At 38.3% G+C, this 18,996-nt stretch overlaps 1 protein-coding gene across 3 annotated transcripts in view; it reads left to right on the top strand.

Annotated features, from left to right (window-relative positions):
- Ptbp3 (polypyrimidine tract binding protein 3) overlaps positions 1 to 18,996 on the top strand; it is a 142,065-nt gene that overhangs the window by 18,653 nt on the left and 104,416 nt on the right. The window lies entirely within an intron of this gene.

Genomic DNA, 18,996 nt, shown 5'->3' with positions numbered 1-18,996 from the left:
TTTTCCCTAATTTTCTTTTTAACCCAAAGATTATTTAGTGGTTTTTAAATTTTAATTTTTAAGTCTATTTATGTTTCCAGTTCCTTTCTCCTCTCTCCTCTTCCTTTCTCCCCCTTTTTCTTCCCATTTGCCCTTCTTTCTTACAATGTAGCCCCAGAGGCATCGAGCTCACTATCTGCCTGCCTCACCTTTCCATGTGCTGGGATTACAGGCATGTAACACCATGCCCTGCTTTTTTTCCTCAATTTTTATTAACATCTTCCATGATTATAAAAGTTATCCTATGGTAATACCATTCCCCCCACTTTCCCCCTTGAAATTCCATTCTCCATCATATCCCCTCCCCATCTCAATCAGTCTCTCTTTTATTTTGATGTCATGATCTTTTCCTCCTCTTATGATGGTCTTGTTTAGGTAGTATCACTGTGAGGCCATGGATATCCAGGCCATTTTATGTCTGGAGGGAGCACGTTGTAAGGAGTTCTACTCTTCCTTTGGCTCTTACATTCTTTCCGCCACCTCTTCCGCATTAGACCCTGAGCCTTTGAAGGTGTGATCGAGATGTTACTCAGTACTCCAGTCACTTCTTTCCAGCACTGTGATACCTTCTGAGTCATGCCAAGGTCACTGCCATCTGAAAAGAGAAGATTCTCTACCCAAAGTGAGAGTAGCATTAATATAAGGGTATGAATATTAAGAGAAGTGCTTACTGGGCAGTTTGATAAGCATAGTACATACATTTATCCAGACATCAGCAGTTGTTACACCCCTAGGGCTCTTGACTACCCCTGTTTTAAGTTTTCAGTATAAGGGATGTGTTCCCTCCAATGGAGTGGGCCTCCAGTCCAATTAGAGAGCAATTGGTTTCTGCCATGATAAACGTGCCACTATTGCACCCATTGGCTCATTTGGCCTGGCTGGCCAATTTTAAGGCTTGCAGTGTCCACTGTTGAGTATCTTCACTGGTGGTATCTCTTTCTCCCAATGAACTGCATATAGAATGGCTTCTTCCAGCTTTCTGACAGCTGGCCTCCATGGAGGAGGTTATCAGCTTGGTTCCAGCAGGATTCCTCAGTGGCCTTGCACCCCAAATATGTGGAATCTTCAGCAATAGGGTCTTACCATCTATTCCTGGTGGGAAACCAAGGGCCTCGGCAATGACCTATAATGTTTTGGGAGCATCAGGGACCTCCCTGGCCAACAACTCACTGGAAGGTATCCTATCCCTGCATGCCCTGCTTTTTACAGAGAACACAGATGGTTTCCTTAGAATATTCCTTTGAATACTAATTTGAGAAAACCATAATGAACTACTACAGGAGTTGGTAAACTATGGCTTGAGCCAAATAGAGTTCATTGTCACATTTTTAAACTCTTGTTTTAATTTCTTGTGAATAGAATGGTCAATAATATTTTAAGACAGGTAAAAGAGATGAATTTCAAATCTCAGGCTGTCATTTTAAAAAATATTTTATTTTTATTTATTTATTTGACAGAGTTGAGAGAGAGAGAGAGAGAGAGAGAGAGAGAGAGAGAGAGAAAGAGAAAGAGAAAGAAAAGAAAGAAAGAATATGAATGGGTGTGCCAGGGCCTCCAGCCACTCCAAACAAACTCCAGACACATGTGTCCCCTTGTGCATCTGGCTAATGTGGTTCCTGGGGAATCGAACCTGTGTATTTGGCTTTGCAGGCAAATGCCTTAACCGCTAAGCCAGCCCTGTAGCTCTCAGTCTGTCAGTTTTATTGGAGTGTAGCTAACTTGCTTTTTGAATTGTGTATGGTTGCTTTTGTTTGTACAAAAGCAGACTTGAATGGATGGAAGAAGGATTATGGGGCACAAAGCTTAAAATATTTATCTGGCTGATTAACATAAATTTTCTAAATTGGTACAATGTCTGTGGTATCCTGCCCTCCTGGCATATGGAAGAAAGATGTTCTATTATGTAGCTACACCTGGATGTAAATGTCTGTGAAATGTATATTCTTGTTGATTTATCTTTTTTTATTTCATTGTCATGATATGATAATCTAGAAATTTAGTTCTGGTTTACTATAGACATACTTTCTCATTTTTTTCAGTTGTTTTTTTTTTTTTTTTGCTTTTCGAGGTAGGGTCTCACTCTAGCCCAGACTGACCTGGGATTCACTATATAGTCTCAGGGTGGCCTTGAAGTCATGGTGATCCTCCTACCTCTGCCTCCCAGGTGCTGGGGTTAAAGCCATGCGGCACCATGCCCAGTGTTTTTTTTTTTAAACAGTGTTTGCTTCAAGTTATCAGATCACTCTTATTTCTCTCTCACTTAAATCATTTCTTGTCTTTGGTTTTCTGTTCATTTGAGAGCTTTTTATAAAAATTTAACTTGTATGTTTGTACAGTAGTATGCTGAGTCTTTGAAGAATTTATTTTAAAAGGTTTCTTTTGGGGTGGAGAGATGGGTCAGTAGTTAAGGCACTGCCTGCAAAGTCCAGAGACCCAGGTTTGATTCCCCAGTACCTATGTAAAACCAGATGCACAAAGAGGCACATGCATCTGGAGTTCATTTCCAGTGACTGGAGGCCTTGTTACCATTCTCTCTGTCTTTCTTTTATCTCTCTCTGCTTGCAAATAAATAAAATAAGTTAATAAATAAAATGTTTTCTTTCAACTGAGACTTGGGTCCTCAACCTGTCTGTTACTATTTGTCTTCATCTTCGTCACATACTATTTCAGGTTGTCCTGATTCCTCTGGGTTTTTCTCTCAGTATTATAATTTGTTTTAAAACGTACTTATTTATTTGAGAGAGAAAGAGGAAGATAGAATGGGTACACCATGGCCTCTGTCAACTGCAAATGAACTCCAGGTGCATGTGTCACCTTGTGAAGCTGGCTTATGTGGGTACTAGAGAATTGAACCTAGTCCTCTGGGTCCTTTGGCTTCACAGGCAAGCGCCTTAACCACTAAGCCATCTCTCCAGCCCAGTATTTTAATTGTTGAAATCCACACGTCTTTCTGTATTCTTTAGTTTCCATAGCGTTGAATATGGGATGGCAGTAAGCAACTCATGCTAATTTTAGTCTTCAGACCAAAAGACCCATCACTTAGTAGTACCATGAGTACAAAAACCATTACTTGGATACATTGGGCAGTGTCAGGCTTCTAGTGATAAGGAGCTGATTCTAAAGCTCCCAGGGTGGAGCAAGTCACTTTTATAAAATGAAGGTCAGATTGGAAGCTCACTAGTCACACTATATGCTAAATGAGAATCATACACTATTTCTAATTTTCTTGGGGAAATAATTTTTAACTTAGTATTCTTTACCAAGTCACATGATCATTTGTGAAGACAGAATCCTCACACATACATGGATCTAGAAAACTTACCTTGTTTACTACCATTTAGGTAGCTATTCAAGGAGGCTATCAACATAAACTAAGGAGAAAACAAAGGTTTAAGAAAATGTTGAGCCATCTCAGAAAAGAAAGAAAAGATCTTGGTAGGTAGATACTGAGAATACCACAAAGCCATCTACTTAGATTTGAGCAGAAAGAGGGTTTTCTGAAGGAGAGTTTGAAGATCTGGTGGAATGAATAGTGTCATGGAAAATTTGAAACAAAGTTGGTGCTATGATAAGGGTCAAAAGTATGAGAACAAAATGAAAGGTAATTAAATGGAAAGCTTAAACAGGATAAGAAAATCTGCTATGCTAAAGTATACCATGTCATATTAAGCAGTTGATGAGACCGTATAATAAAGAATCCATTTGACCTTTAATCTAGGAACTTTAATTATCATGTAGTGGGTAAGGTTGTGACATTGGACCGTAGAGAAGAAAATGAACTATGTTAATATTGCTCCTTAACAATATTTACATAGTCATAAAAGAGTAAATATTATTTGTTGATTTCCAACTTTGAGTCAACCTTTGGTCACCATATGAATGAACAGAACCCAGAAGGCTGTTATTGCAGGGCAGAATGTAACACCTGTAATAATTTAAAAAGTATACAATAATGGAAGCCGGGTGTGGTGGCACACGCCTTTAATCCCAGCAGAGGTAGGAGGATTGTTATGAGTTCGAGGCCACCCTGAGAATAGAGTGAATTCCTGGTCAGCCTGGGCTGGAGTGAGACCCTACCTCGAAGAAAAAAAAAAAGTAATAAATAGACTCATTCAGGGCTGGAGAAATGGGTTAGCAGTTAAGGTGCTTGCCTACAAAGCCAAAGGATCTAGGTGTGACTCCCCAGACCCAAATAAGCCAGATGCATAAAGTAGTACATGCATCTGGAGTTTGCTTGCAATGGCTGTAGGCCCTGTCATGCCCATTTTATCTCCCTCTTTTTATCAAACAAATAAAAATTAAATTAAAAACTCATTCAGTAAATCACTTGCTGAATATTTTACAAAATACTAAGAAAAATACAGATTTCTTTTAAAATTAAAAGTTATTTTATTTGTTTGCTGGGCGTGGTGGTGCATGCCTTTAATCCTAGCACTCAGGAGACACAAGTAGGAAGATTGCTTTGAGTTCAAGGCTAGCCTAAGACTACATAGTGAATTCCAGGTCAGCCTAGGCTAGAGTGAGACTTTACTTCAAAAAAAAAAAAAAATCATAAATGAACTTGGCATTGAACTTATAGCAGATGTCTAACCAGAAACATTACATAGGCCAGAGGAGAATAGGTGATAAATTCAAAAGGCTTGGTGTGTGAAGGAGAAATACTTTCTATGATAATAAAAGCTGAAGGAATTTATTAAACTAACCTAGTAAGTGTGGTGGCCCATGCCTTTAATTCCAACCCTTGGGATGCAGAGGTAGGAGGATCTTCATAAATTTGAGGCCAGCCTGGGACTACAGAGTGAAATATATAATATATAATATGTAATATAATATTATATATATATATATATATATATATATATATATATATATATATATATTTTTTTTTTTTTAAGTGAAATCACCCAACCAAGAGCAGCTTTTGGTAAAAAGGTTTATTTTAACTTACAGGTTCGAGGGGGAAGCTCCATGTTGGCAGGGGAAAATGATGGCTTGAGCAGAGTGGACATCACCCCCTGGCCAACATAAGGTGGACAATAGCAACAGGAGAGTGTGCCAAACACTGGCAAGGGGAAACTGGCTATAACTCCCATAAGTCCGCCCCCAACAATGCACTGCTTCCAGGAGTTATTAATTCCCAAATGTCCATCAGCTGGAAACCTAGCATTTAGAATGCCTAAGTTTATGGGGGACACCTGAATCAAACCACCACAGGGTCTCATTCTATTCCAGGCTGACCTGGAATTCACTGTGAAGTGCCAGGGTGGCCCTTGAAGTCACAGTGATCCACCTTCCTCTGCCTCCCGGGTGATGGGATTAAAGGTGTGTGCCACCATGCCCTTCATATTAATAGTTTGACAACATCAGCAGTGCATGGTGTACTCAGGAGGCAGAGACAGTAGGATCATGAGTTGAAGGTCATCCCAGGGTGTATAGTGAGACCTTGTGTTCAAATAAAAAAGCCAAATAACCAAATTAAAACATATTTCAAATGCATAATGATGCAACTCAAAGAACTAGAAAAGCAAGGAAAGTCAAAATTAGTAGAAGAAAAAAAGAAATAAAGATCAGAGCAGAAATAAAGAAAAACAACAAAAAATTCTAAAAGATCAAGCAAACAAAAGTCCAATGCAACGAAGAGCAAAGTTTTTTGAAAACATGAACATAATTTTAAACCTTTACCTAGATTAACCAAGAGAAAAGATTAAAGACACAAAAAAAGGAGTGTAGGGGAAAAGAGATGATTGAGACATTCCAACTGATAGTTCCACAATGTAAGTGATCAGTAAGGCTTTTTACATAATACACTAGCAAATTTGAAAATCTAGGAAAATGGATTTATTTCTGTATACACATAATTGAACATGAGGCTGTAGAATGCCTTACAGACTAATAATCAAGTAACAAGATTGGATCAGTAGCAAAATTTTAATAAAAATGTAGGACCATGTAGCTTCTATCTTGAGTTTTACCAGCCATTTAAAGAACTCACACCAATGCTCATATAATTCCAAAATTTTGTGATAGTGGGAACCCTTCTATGAATTCTGATAGCAAAAAGCAAAGTCCCATCAAAAAAGAAACTACATCCAATATCTGTGATAAGCAGAGATGCAAAAATTGTCAACAGGGCTGGAGAGATGGCTTAGTGGTTAAGCTCTTGCTTGTGAAGCCTAAGGACCCCGGTTGGAGGCTTAATTCCCCAGGACCCACATTAGCCAGGTGCAGAAGGGGTCACATGCGTCTGGAGTTTTTGCAGTTGCTGGAGGCCCTGCCACACCCATTCTCTCTCTCTATCTGCCTCTTTCTATCTCTGTCGCTCTCAAATAAATAAATAAATAAAAATAAACAAAAAATAAAAATTGTCAACAAACAACTAGCAAATGTACTCCAATAGCACACTGAAGTTCTACAGTACAATTAAGTGGCCTTTTTTTCCAGGGATGCAAGGATGTCTCAACATGGGCAAATTGTAATATAGTACATAAGCCAAGTGAAGGATAAAACCACATGATCTTAACAGAAAAAGTAATTAATAGAATTCAATATTAATTCATAATTAAGTAGTCCTTAAAATGTTAGGTGGACAAGGAATGTAGCCTGCTGCTACAATAAGGACTGTATCTGACAACACTCTACTCAATATCATATTAAATGGAGAACAGGTAAAATTGCTTCTTGGGCTGGAGGGAGGCTTAGCGGTTAAGGCGTTTGCCTGCAAAGCCAAAGGACCCAGGTTTGATTTCCCAGGACCCACATTAGCCAGATACGCAAGGTGGTGCACATGTCTGGAGTTTGCTTGCAGTTGGATGGAGGCCTCCCTCCCTCTCCCCCCGACTTTCTACCCCTCTTCCTCTGTCAAATAAATAAAAATAAAATGTTTAAAAAAATAAAAAATAAATAAAATTGCTTCTTTTATGTTGGAGAGATGGCTCAGTGATTAAGGCACTTGTCTGCAATGCCTAAGAACCCTGGCTTAATTCTCCAATGCCCATGTAAAACCAGTTGCACAAAGTGACTCACGCATCTGCAGTATGTTTGCAGTAGCTGGAGGCCCTGGCATGTCCATTCTCTCTGTATCTCTTCTCTTTTTTCTCTCTGCTTGCAAATAAATAAACAAATAAGTATGTATGAAAAAAAATTGCTTCTTCTAAGACCAGGAACAAGGTAAGGATGTAGGCGTTCAGCACTCTGTCAGTCTTATCTAGTGCAGTAAAATGAAGGAAGCAATCACATGGCATCTGCATAGGAAAGAAGGAAGTCAGATTATTAATGTCTGCGGATGATGTAATTGTCTATATAGGAAAATCGAAAGAATCCATCAAAACCTATTAGAATTAATGAACAATTTCAAGAACTATGGTATTTATGTATTTGGGATGGGGAGCTAGAGAATAGGTGTGCCAGGGCCTTTAGCCACTGCAAACGAACTCCAGATGCATGAGCCACCTTGTGTATCTGGTTTACATGGGTCCTGGGGAATTGAACCTTTGTCCTTTGGCTTTGCAGGCAAGTGCCTTAACCACTAAGCCATCTCTCCAGGTCATAAACTTTATTTATTTATGTATTTATTTTTTCAAGGTAGGGTCTCGCTGTAGTCTAGGCTGACATAGAGTTCACAGTGTAGGTTCTGGCTGTCCTTGAACTCCAGGTGATCCTTCTACCATGTCTTCCTGAGTGCTGGGATTAAAGACTTTCACCACAATGCCTGACCCATGAACAATTTTGAAAAATATTTATTTGCAAGGGGAGGGGAGGAGAGGGCAGGGAGAGAGAATGAGTATGACAGGACCTCCACCTGCTGCAAATAAACTCCACGTGCATGTGCCACCTTGTGGATCTGGCTTTACATGGGTGTTGGGGAATTGAACCTGGATTCTTAATTAGGCTTTGCCTTAACTGCTGAGCCATTTCTCTAGTTCTCATGAACAACTTTTAAAACATTGTTAGATAGCAGTATAAGAATCAGTCTTTTTTTTTTTTGCGTGTGTGTATTTTTTCAAGATAGTGTCTTGCTCTAACCCAGTCTGACATGGAATTCACTATGTAGTCTCAGGCTGGTCTCAAACTCACAGTAATTCTCCTGTCTCCACCTCCCTAGTGCTGGTATTAAAGGCATGTGTTATCCACACCCAGCAAGACTTAGTCTTTTTTTATGTTTTAATAACAAAATTGCTGAAAAGGAAACCCGAGAAAGCACTCTCACAAGAGATAGTTTTTTAAGCTACCTAAACCCCATAAGTAAGTTTAACCATGGATAATAATGGTTTACAATATTATAAAACACTGTTGAAACAAATTGAAGACAAAACCACAAAAGGACATTTAATATTTATTTATTTGAGGAATTAATATTTTTTAAATGATGCTACCTAGAGTATTCTACAGATTGAATACAATTTCTGTTTTAGACCATTAATGTTCTTCTTCACAGATTTGTATAGATTCACCAAAGACCGTGAAGCAAAAGCAATTCTGAGTAGTAAGAAGAAACATCAAGTGGACTACATACAGTACTACAAACATACTCCAATGCATTAGTAATTGGCATGAAAACAAAGAGATCAGTGAAACAGGCCAACACAACAGATTAGAGAACAAATAAATGAAGTCATGTATTTATAGCCACTGATTTTCAACAAATGCAGCAAAAACAGCATTCAGAAAGGAAAGTCTCTTCAACAAATGACACCAGAAACAGTGGACATCCAAGTTTTAAAAAGACACACAAAACAATCAGATACCTGTAGAAAAATAAGCTCAAAATGGATTATTATTATTATTATTTTATTATTATTTTTGGTTTTTCGAGGTAGGGTCTCACTCTAGCCCAGGCTGACCTGGAATTCATTATGGAATCTCAAGGTGGCCTCGAATTCATGGCAATCCTCCTACCTCTGCCTCCTGAGTGCTGGGATTAAAGGCGTGCGCCACCACGCCCGGTTTTGGATTATTATTTTAATGTAAGACATGAAACCACTAGGAAAAAGCACATGTAAAATGCTTTAGACATTGGTCTAAGTAAGGGATTTTCAGATATGACCCCAAAACCAAATGAAGGCAAAATAAATGATAAGGAATTATATCCAATCAAATTTACTTCCGCACAACAAAGGAAGTGAAGAGACAACCTACAGAACTGGAAGAAATGTTTTACAACCTATTCATCAAAATTAATTTCTAGAAGTTATGTGGAAACTGTCACTACCCAAACAAAATCGATCTAAAAATGGGCAAGTGTCATGAATGTACATTTCTCACAGGAGGATATAAAAAAAAACAACAGTTATGTGGGGGTATGTTTAGTATTACTAATCATCATTGAAATGCAAATCATTCAGTGAGGAATCATTTCATTCTGGCTGGAGTAAGTTTTACAAAAAAGGCAAAAAATATGCTGGTAAGAATGCCATATGATCTTGAAGTCCCACTAAGTATATATCCAAGGAATTGAAATCAGTATATTAGAGACATCTTCGCTCATGTTTATTGCAGCACTATTTCCAATGTCAAGATACAGAGTCTACAGTTACAGAAAATTCAGTATGTTATATTTATGTATGTGGACCATTATTCAACCATAAAAATGGGTGAAATTCATTTGTAGTAATTATGTGGAACTGGAGGACATTTCATGAAATGCATTATTTTAGACAAAGCAGCATATGCTTTCACAGGTAGCAGATAAAATGTTGGTCTTATGTAAGTATAGAATATGACAGCAGTTAGCAGAACCAGCAGCGATGAGAGACCATATTTAATGGTAATGGGGGGGGCAGTTGGATAAGATGAATAATTTCTAATGTTTTCTAGCAGAGTGGGATAATACTGGACAACAATTGAAGTTAATCAGGAATTTGAATGTTCATAATCCAAGTAAATATAAGCGTCTGACGTGATAGGCCAGTATTTTCAGTCTGATCATTATTCATGAATTGAAATATCAACCTGTATTCCATAAAAATATAACTGTGATGTGCTAATTAAAAATAAATATTTTTAAAGGATGGCATTTTATGCTATTCTGCACATTGAATTTTCACCAATTCACAAGTCCTCTATTAATGGGATCTTATATTATTTGCAATGTTGTGCTCTAGCCAGTGTTTTTATGAGTTATCTTGTGCACATGTCACTTCATATGTATAGCCAATCTGTAAAATAGAATCCATACATTGACTTGCTAAGTTAACATGTCTCTCGAGAGTAGTCTTAAATTCACCACGTCACCATACTTAGTTCCTTGCATTTCCAATTCTGGCCCTAGCATTTGTCCTGTTTTGTCAGAGTTCTTGCCAGTTGAATAGGTGAGAAATGTTATCTCAGTTGATGAATATGAATAAGGTGGAGCCTATTTTAAAGGACTAATGTTTTCTCTGAGATATACTGTATTTCATCTTTTATTTCTGTTGGTGCAGTCTTTTACCCTCAACTTGAAGCCTTTTGTAAAATAATGAAGTAAGCCCTTTGTGTATAAACAGAACTGCAAATATACTTCATGTTATGTTACTGAGTTGCTTTTGAAACTTCCTACTATTGTAAGGCTTTTGATTTGTGGATAACTAACTATATGGTTTTTTTGTCTTGCTCTAGATTTTATGTTAAAGTTATACTGTCCTTATTTGAGGGTTATAAAAGGGATCCACTGGTACTTCTAATATTTGTTTGCTTAATTTTTACTTTTAGTTCTTGGTCCATGTGATCTTTCTCCTAGTGTGTTGTGTAAGATGCGGGGTGGGGGGAGGTGTCATTGTTATCATTTCCACATGGCTTTGCAGCTGTCTGCATGCCATTTATTATAAAGTTTATGGTCTTTGCTGTAAATTGTTGCCTCTAATAAATTTTAGCTGTGAGTACAACTATATGCCAAGTCTTATGGAGAGTTATTGACACTGAATGTGTTCTTGTGCCAATTCTGTATTGTGACCTAGCTATGAGTCCCCTGCTTGTCCTGAATAAACAGTTTGAGAGTGTGTAACTTTTGGAGGTTATGGATGACAGTAACTTCACAGGAGTATTTCCTTTCATGAGGCAAGAATCCTAGGAAATTTTGATTTGGTTTGATTTGATTTGATTTGAGAATCCTGGAAAACCAACATACTTTGTGCTCTGTCACTGCTTAAGCTCAGTATCTTACTGTCAGTAAGGACATTGTTGGAGCAGTAACAGCAACAGCAGCTATGACAGAGCACGAATAGTCATAAAGAATTGCCTATGTATTTATTTATTTTTTTCAGTATTGGGGGTTGAGCTCAGGCTTATACATATATATTAGTCAAGTGTTCTACCACTGAACTATGTTTCTTCTCCAGCCCTTGTTAAATTTTATTTTTAGAGAATCTTGTTAGATTCCCTGGGCTAGCCTTGAATTTGCTTCTTGCTTCAAGCCTCCTCATTAGCAGGGGTTATAGGATGTGCTGCTTTGTGGGCTGATGAGAACCAGCCTTATAGGCTGAGCTAGAATTTATCTTTCACTTAAGGCTATAGGTGGTTGTAAAACACTTATTGTAGCATGCATAAGACACTGGGTTTAATTTTCAGCATCACACAGATATATATAAAAGAGGGAAAATGAATTTATCTCTTTTTCTGCTGTGTGTGTGCGTGCGCGTGTGCGTGCGTGCGTGCATGTATATGTATATGCAATGTATTTGTTGTAAAATTCAGAAGTACCTACAACTTACTAAATGATGTGTGGCCACAATACTTGGCAAACAACTTAAAGGAGAGGGTTGCAGTTCATAATAGCAGAGATAATAGGGTGGAGCAGCTCAGTTCTTGGCAGTTGGAAACATGTAGCAAAGGTTGTTCATGTCACAGTGGACTAGGAAGCAGAGAAAGGGTAGGAAAGAGATGAGACTAAAACCTTCAAAGAGTCCACCTCTAGTGACCTATTTCTGCCAGCTAGGCTGAAAGGTTCCACAGCCTCTTAAGGATTATGATATGGTTAGTGATCATTGGATTGGCCAAAATCTTTATGAAGTATATTTAATTGACCCAGGGAGCTTCACAAATGTTGGGAATTGTTTTTTTAACAAATGAAAAGAATCCTCTCTTATTTTTCCCAGAAAGATAGTATGGTACAGTTTTTCTCTAATCCTTTTACTTGTATGCTTCCCTTTAGCCACAATTGCCTATTCACTGTTTTCTAAAACACGTGATACATTGTGGTTTCTCATCTTTATTTTATTTTATATTTATTTGATAGTGATAGAGAGGGAATGTGTGCACCAGGATCCTTAGCCACTGAAGACAAATTCCAGAAGTGTGTGCCAACTTGTGCACATGTGTGGCTTTTCATACAAGCATCACCTTGCGCATCTGGTTTACATGGGTACTGGGGAGTTGAACCCGGGTCCTTAGGCTTTGCAGGCAAGTGCCTTAACTGCTAAGCCATCTTCCAAGCCCTCTAGTTTACAATTTTGAAGAAACAATAAAAATGAATACTGTTTTTAAAAACTAAATGATTGTTTGAAAGCAGCACAAGGGGCTGGAGAGATGGCTTAGCGGTTAAGGCACTTGCCTGTTAAGCCTAACGACCCATGTTGGACTCTCCATGTTCCATGTAAGCCAGACCCAAGGTGACACAAGAGTGCAAGGTTGAATATACACACAAGGAGGTACATGGGTCTGGAGTTTGATTGCAGTGGCTGGAGGCCTTGGAGCACAAATTTTCTCTCTCATATAAATAAATAAAAGTAACACAAAAAGCATCAAGAATGCCAAAGCAATGAGGGAAGAATTCCAGCCTCCTTCCTTGGTTCAATTCCCCACACATGTGCAAGTAGGTTTTTTTTGTTTTTTTTGTTTTTTTTTTTTGGTTTTTTGAGGCAGGGTCTTGAGTCCAGGCTGACCTGGAATTAGCTATGTAGTCTCAGGGTGGCCTCGAACTCACAGTAAACCTCTTATCTTACCCTGCCTCCTGAGTGCTGGGATTAAAGGCATGTGCCACTACGCCTGACTTTTATTTATTTTTTTTAATGGTTGTAAACTCCATTAAGATAAGGACAGGAATCTCCAATATCTAGAGAGTTTTTTTTTTTTAATATTTATTTATTTGAGAGTGACAGACACAGAGAGAAAGACAGGTAGAGGGAGAGAGAGAGAATGGGCGTGCCAGGGCTTCCAGCCTCTGCAAACGAACTCCAGACGCGTGCGCCCCCTTGTGCATCTGGCTAACATGGGACCTGGGGAACCGAGCCTCGAACCGGGGTCCTTAGGCTTCACAGGCAAGCGCTTAACCACTAAGCCATCTCTCCAGCCCTCTAGAGAGTTTTTGATTTGGGATCTGTTCTGGGTTATTGGGCACTATGGAAAGGTCAATGTTAAAAATCTTGAATATTTAAGATACAACAATAGCAACAAAAATAACCTTGGAGTTTCATGTAGTGCTTCACATTTGAAGCCCTCAACAAATACTTTTTCCTTATTCTGTAGTTATTTACTGTAGGGAAGAAAGGTGTTTTTTTTTTTTTTTTTTTTTTTTTTTTTTTTTTTTTAGCTATAGGTTGCAGGAAAATCATAGGTATGTGAAGGAGGAAATAAAGGAGAGTAATCAGAGGGCCAGGCCAGAGCCAAGAGAGAGAAAACATTTCATAGTGTGTGGTGGTGCAAGCCTTTTATCCCAGCAATTGGGAGGCTGAGATAGGACGATCACAGGGACTTCAAGGTCAATCTGAGAGTATATAGTGAATTCCTGGTCAGCCTGGGCTAGAGTGAAACCCTACCTTGAAAAAACAAACAAACAAAAAATGTTATTTTTGAAAGTCTAGGTTACTGGCATATTACAAAGCGTTTATTTATTTTTTGGTTTTCAAGGTAGGGTCTCACTGTAGCTCAGGCTGACCTATAATTTACTTTGTAGTCTCAGGGTAGCTACCTCTGCCTCCTGACTGCTGGGATTAAAGGCGTGTATCACCACATGCTGAGCTACAAAGTGTTTTTAAGGTCTTTTGTTTTTATGGTCATAGTGTCAGCATAGGCTATAAAACAAATGATACCTTGTTCTTGCATTTCTTATGCATTTTTAGGTATGATCTGAACTTTAACTAGATTTCATGGTTTATTTTCAAAATCTTTCTTACATTTTAGTGGCTGTTTCTCAGTTTCAGTTGCCTTATACTATCACTTTAATTGTAAAAACCAATTCCCATCATATTTGGTAAAGAAACACTTCAGTTGTACTGCTTAATTACAGTATTCCCTTACTTTGTTGGCCTATATTTGTTTTCAGTAAGAGATTCAATAATTGATACTTGAGGCAAGTGAAGCTGATTCGTATGTTGATTTAGTCAGAGAGCTAACACTTCCACAGGAAATTGCTAGATTTATGTAAATTTACCATGTGTTTCTAAGGAGGCTGTTGGTCCATTGCTACCCTCCCAGTGATATCTTCATTTTTCAGCCTCTTAAGGCCTTCTTTTAAAAAAATTTTTTTGTTTATTCTTATTTATTTATTTGAGAGCGACAGACAGAGAGAGAAGGAGGGGCCGGAGAGAGAGAGAATATGGGCATGCCAGGGCTTCCAGCCACTGCAAATGAACTCCAGACACATGTGCCCCCTTGTGCATCTGGCTAATGTGGGTCCTTGAACCCTGGTCCTTAAGGCTTCACAGGCAAGCGCTTAACCGCTAAGCCATCTCTCAGCTAGGCCTTCTTTATATACTGTTAATTCATGTACCTGTAATACAGAGACTTTTTCTTTCCTTCTGTTAAAAATGTTTTGTTTTTTTGGTAGTGTAAAATCCCTCACCTGACCAAGCTTTCCCTTATTTCTCAAAATGTTTATATTCTGGCCTGGTGTGGTGGTGCACGCCTTTAATCCCAGCAGAGGTAGGAGGTTCACTGTAAGTTCGAAGCCATCCTGAGACTACAGAGTGAACTCCAGGTCAGCCTGGGCTAGAGTGAGACCACACCTCAAAAAACAAACAAACAGCAATAAAAAATTTATATCCTGTTTGATCATTTTCCATTTTTTTCTTATGCCATTATTTATTTATTTATTTTTTTGAGATAGGGTCTTACTCTAGCCCAAGCTGACCTGGAATTCACTCTATTTTCAGGCTGGCCTTGAACTCACGGCAATCCTCCTACCTGTGCTTCCCGAGTGCTGGGATTAAAGGTGTGCGCCACCATGCCTGGTTCACCATAATTTCTTTTTTTGTTTGTTTTTTTTTTTTTTTTTTTTTTTGGTTTTTTGAGGTAGGGTCTCACTCTAGCCCAGGCTGACCTGGAATTCACTATGTAGTCTCAGGGTGGCCTCGAACTCACGGTGATCCTCCTACCTCTGCCTCCCAAGTGCTGGGATTAAAGGAGGTTCACCATAATTTCTTATAGCAGTCAAATTCATGATAGAACGGCTGAAATTTACCTAAGCCTACATTGTTTCTCTTTTATTATATTTTTATAATATATATTCTTAAATTTTAAAATAATTCTTGAAAGAAAAGCCAATAAATTGTAGATATCACAAATTTTCTCATGGCTCCATTTTCAAATATAAATTCCTTTTGCCCCTATTCCTTTTCTTTTTTTAGCAAGGTGGGAGGAGGAGGAGTGTTGTGACTTGAACCAGCCTGTGACTGCTAGACAAGTTGTACCATTGAGCTCTTGCATCAATCCCTCATTCTGTTTTTTATATCACATTTTAATTTTTTAAGATTAATTTATTTTTGAGACATGGGGGAGAGAGAAAAAGAGACTGAGAGAAAATGGGTGTGCTAGATATTGCAAATGAACTCCAGATGCATGCGCCATCTTGTGCATCTGGCTTATGTGCTGCCTGGAGAATTGAACCTGGGTCCTTAGGCTTCACATGGAAGCGCCTTAACTGCTAAGCCATCTCTCTAGCCCTTAACTCATATTTTTAAATTATTAGGTAAAAAAATGATACTGCTTAAGAGCATCATAGTTATTTGAGAAAGTTGTATTCTGGGATAAATAACCCTACCTCTGATGAAAACAGTTTCCAGATGTGAAACTTAAGGGTATTTCATTTTAATTGTTTTTGTTCTACAATAGGCTATAGAAATAGCTTTTCCAGCACTTCACTTGATTCTGTAGAGTTTCCTTTATTTGTACATTATTTAAGCTTTAATTTTTAAAAAAAAAATTATGCATTTGCAAGCAGAGTGTCACAGAAAGAGAAAATGGGGACCCCAGGGCCTCCAGCCACTGCAAATGAACTCCAGTGTACCTCCTTGTGCATCTGGTTTATGTGGGTCCTGAGGAATTGAACCAGGGTCCTTTGGCTTTTCAGGCAAATGCCTTAACTGCTAAGCCATCTTCTCTAGCCTCTCATCTTCATTTTCTTGATGGTATCCTTCAAAGTACAAATATGTATACTTTTCTTTTGGGTTTTTTCAAGGTAGGGTCTCACTGGAGCCCAAGCTGACCTGGACTTAGGCTGTAGTTCCAGGCTGGCCTTGCCCTCACAGTGACCCTCCTACTTCTCTGCCTTCTGAGGGCTGAGATTAAAGACATGTGCTACCACATGTGGCAAAAGTTCATGTTTTTCATCTGTTCAGTTATGTTCTTTTCTTTTGTCATTGTGTTTTTGGTATCAAGAAATCATTTCTTGAGGCTGGAGAAGATGGCTTAGTGGTTCAAAGTGCTTGCTTGCAAAATCTGACTGCTTGGGTTCAGTTCCTCAGTACCCACATACAGCCAGATGTACGAAGTGATGCTTGTGTTTGGAGTTAGTTTGCATTGTCAGGAGGCCCTGGCATGTACATTCTTTCTTTGTCCCTCTCCTTCCCTTCTTGCAGATAAAAAACATAAATCATTTCTTATCTCAAAGTTATAAAGATTTACTTTATTTTATTATTATTTTTTTTCTGAGGTAGGGTCTCACTCTAGCTCAGGCTGACATGGAATTCACTGTGGAGTCTCAGGGTGGCCTTGAACTCACGGCAATCCTCCTACCTCTGCCTCCTGTGTGCTAGGATAAAAGGTGTACGCCACCATACCCAGCAGAAGATTTACTTTATTAATAGAATTTTTTAATAGTTTAATCCCATCTAGAGTTAAAATATTTTAGAATTGCATGAGCTCAGGGTAGCTCAGACTAGCCTTGAACACACTGTATAGTTGAGGTTGATATTGAATTTCTATTCCTCTTGCCTCTACCACCCAAGTGCTGGTATTAGAGGTGTACACCACCATTCCTAGTTTATATGATTCTGGGGGTTACGTATGTGACTTCAAGCATGCTCTCTGGCCATGGAGCCACATCCCCAGCCCCTAGCGATAGATTTTTAGTTTTTCTTTTTCTTCAAAGTAGGGTCTCACTGGTAGCTCAGGGTGACATGGAACTCACTATGTAGCTCCAGGCTGGTTGTGAACTCTTGAGCTCACAGTGATTCTCCTACCTCATCTTCCTGAGTGCAGGTATTAAAGGTATGTGCCAGTATACCCAGCATTTTTAGAGTGGCTTAAAGTAATATTTGGGCTGGAGAGATTGCTTAGCTTTTAAGGCTCTTGCCTGCGAAGCCTGATGACCCAAGTTTGATTCTACAGTACCATGTAAGCCATATGCACATGGTGATGCATACGTCTGGAGTTTGTTTGCAGTAGAGGCCCTAATATGCCCATTCTCTCTTTACCTCTTTCTCTGAAATAAATAAAGAATAAAATATTTAATAAAATTTATTTTTGCATGTGTGCGTATGTGTATACATTTGGGTGTTTAGGGAATGAGTGTCCGACATACATGCCACCTTTTGTGTCTAGCTTCACATGGGTGCTAGAGTATTGAACCCAGGCTATCAAGCTTTATAAGCAAATACCTTCAATTGCTTAGCCATCTCCCCAGCTCCTTAGAATTAATTATTTAAAAATTTTTTTGTTCATTTTTATTTATTTATTTGAGAGTGACAGAGAGATAAAGAAGCAGAGAATATGAATGGGCACGCCAGGGCTTCCAGCCACTGCAAACGAATTCCAGATGCATGCGCCCCCTTGTGCATCTAGCTAACCTGGGTCATGGAGAATCAAGCCTCGAACCGGGGTCCTTCAGCTTCACAGGCAAGCACTTAACCGCTAAGCCATCTCTCCAGCCCAGAATTAATTTTTTTTTTTGCTTTTTCAAATTTTTATTTTTATACATTTTTTTGTATTAAAAAGAAAAGCATAATAACCACAAATTACAAGGGACGAAAGCAGGACTAGAATAATGAATGAATCACTTCAACCTGGAAAGCAGATACTCTCAATAATATTAAGCCAGAATTAATTTTTATATAATGTGTGGATGTAGATATTTTGACTATCTTTTTATACCCCATGTAATTATAGTATAATAGAATATATTCTTTCATGATCAACTTTTTAATATTTGAAATTTGCCTATTCTATGGTAAGTCTATTTTTGTTTCTGTATAATTATTGCATGCATTTACAAACAATTATATATTCGTTCAGTAGTTGATGACATTTGATAGTTTGACTAGTATCAGTAATGGTGCTGGAATATTCTTTTTTTTTGTTTTTATTTTCACAATTTTTTTTAAAATTTTAATTATTTATTTGAGAGAGAGAAAGAGGAGAGGAGAGGAGAGAGAAAGCGAATAGGTGTGCCAGGGCCTTTAGCCACTTATCTTCACAATTTTTATTAACATTTTCCATAATTATAAAAAATATCCCATGGTAATACCCCCCCCCCACATTTTCCCCTTTGAAATTCCATTCTTCATCATATTACCTCCCCATTGGAATAAATATTTTTGTGTCTGTTTACCTAAGTAGGCATCTCTTAGGTGTACATAAGTAGGCTTACTTAGGAATAGAACACTTGGAATCTTAGGATATTCATATAGTCAGCTTTAGGACACTGAATTGAATTTTTTCCAGGTTGTACCAGTTTACATCCCTGCTAAATTTTATCAGTTTAAGTCCCATTTAATTCTAAGCTAGCTAGCTAGCTAGCTTGCTTGCTTGCTTTCTTGCTTGCTTGCTTTC

This window comes from Jaculus jaculus, chromosome 1 (assembly GCF_020740685.1).
Source record: "Jaculus jaculus isolate mJacJac1 chromosome 1, mJacJac1.mat.Y.cur, whole genome shotgun sequence".
In the NCBI taxonomy this organism is placed as follows: Eukaryota; Metazoa; Chordata; class Mammalia; order Rodentia; family Dipodidae; genus Jaculus; species Jaculus jaculus.
The sequence above is the reverse complement of the archived record's forward strand: the minus strand, read 5'-3'. Positions and strand labels throughout refer to the sequence as shown.